Genomic DNA, 2242 nt, shown 5'->3' with positions numbered 1-2242 from the left:
TTTGCCGCTTTTTGTCGCTCGGCCGCTGGTTCGAATAACGTTCATCCCACATTTTTCGAGCTTTTGCCACCCAATATTTCCGTCTTACAGGAGACAAGAAGCGACAAAAAAAAATGTTTGCGCTGGCCGGGAGTCGAACCTCGGGCGCATGATCTCAAACGCTGATACTTTAGTGCGCTCGGCTGTCCGTTCGTCTTCTCCTCAATGGGGCCAAACCTCGGTCCTGCACGGGGGACGAAATTCGGCAAAAAAAAGCGTCATTTGCCACCCTCGACGCAGTGCCACCAAGGATGGTAGCCACTACGTCATCGGAACTCCACGAAGGAAATGTGGTGAAATGACGCCCGTGAAGTCCATTTCGTCCATTTGAAATATGCTGGCCCGAGAAAAATTTTAGGTAGGCGGAGATTCGAACTGCTGATCTCCCTCACTACGGGTGGGCGACCTACTGACTGAGCCATCGTGACGAATTATACGACGACGCTCCAGGGGACGAGCCATTCTACCATGGACTCCATGCTATAAAATAGTTTTAAGTGTAGAGACATTTTCGGACATTTTTTTTCCCAGAACATATAACTATTTTTGAAGTGTCTCGAACAACACATCAAGAGATGGCAGAACCTCTGGGGTGGGGGGGGGGGGGGTATCCCTAGTCCCCCCTCCCCCCACCCCGCAACCTGCCGCGCGCTCGCGTTCGTGAAAACGTAAATAAATAGTGGAAAACAGAGAAAAGAATTCAATACCGAATAATACCGACGCAAATTTATCATAGGCTTTTAATCAGATTTGTTGGGTAGACAGCGCCGCTTTTTGATGTTAATCGCAAGGGAGTGCTTGGTGGTTTCCAGAATATTTAAATGTTAATTCTGTTCCGGTTGTTGTAGGAGGTTAGTTTGCTCCAGTGGCCCTATTTTTTACACACAAGTGGTAAGTTATTTTTTGAGGCAGAGTAAATGATGTCCGTTCTGTAAACTATGCTCACTGTAAGCTTTGCTGAAAAGGTTTGAAATGCGAAATACTGTTGTAGGTCATTCGTTAATGGGTGAACTTGTGAAGTGTATTATCATATATCACATATTTTACTATGTATTATTCTTGTTGAACAGTAAAATGTATTACTCCTGGTTTGGGTGTGGGCTTTCACGGTAACTGAGGGTTTTAGCTCTCTATTAGTGTAATCCCTTAAACAATAATCAAACAATCAATGTGCGTTGCACCAAATTTGTAGTTATTGTGAGGAATATGTACACTATTACTTGAGTCCAGTGCCAAATTAGTCATTTGAAAGACAATGGTCATTTAGAGTATAGAGCGAGAGGCATTTGAAAATGTTTTGTTTAAGAAAATTATATGTAATTGATAGTTGATGATTGTTGAGTATTAAATGAAAGCAAGCATTCAAAACATAGCGCTTAAAGTACCATTTAATATGATTGCAGGAACACGGCCCAGCAGAAATGTTCTCGACATGATCAAAGAAGTCTATGGAGTCACTTTACTTGAAAGAATAGGTGAGTTTGGCATGACAAGTAACCAACACTGTTCCAATCATGAAGCATTCCTGTAAAGCTGAAATGCAGAAGAATGCGGGGAAGAAGAAAACGGAAATCGCTATGCTTTAACATGGTGACCTCTGTTTTCTTGCTCCTCGAATTCTTCTTCATTTCGGCTTCCTAGTGACTATGCGGTCTCTGTTCAGACTATGAGAAGCTCCTTTTGGTGTGCATCAAAGTTTAGTTTTAATGGTTTTTTGTGGTGCCTCGGGTCTTCCCTGACGATTTCAGTCCTCCCTGTCAAAGTCCAGGCTGATATTGGCCTGGATTGGTCGGGCAGACTCCCCTTTCACTTGCTCTGTGCAAATATCATGAAGCCGACACACTACAGCATAAAATGATTAAAAAAATATAAATGGATGGAGATGGTTGGGATTGGTCCGACAGCACCCTTTTTCAATCTCTCAGTCGAGATTTCGTGCCGCCGGGCTATTTCAAGTGAGTTAGGCCCGTTTTTTGTGGGTAGGTTCGCCTTCGAGGTAGGCAGCCCATTCTACGCTGCGCGCCAGATTCAAAAGAGAACCTCTTAAACCCAAAATTTCTGTGGACAGGGGTGGTTTCTGACGGAACCAGAAGTAGTTTTGTGGTCCCCTGGTTCACCCCTGTCGAATCGACTACTTTTCCGTCAAAATCCGGACCCATCAATTTTCGCTAAAAACACAAAGGCTATAGCCTTTGTATATTTT

The sequence above is a fragment of the Frankliniella occidentalis genome, unplaced genomic scaffold, assembly GCF_000697945.3.
Source record: "Frankliniella occidentalis isolate FOCC.00 unplaced genomic scaffold, Focc_3.1 Scaffold14, whole genome shotgun sequence".
NCBI lineage: Eukaryota > Metazoa > Arthropoda > Insecta > Thysanoptera > Thripidae > Frankliniella > Frankliniella occidentalis.
Note: the sequence above shows the minus strand (reverse complement) of the source record.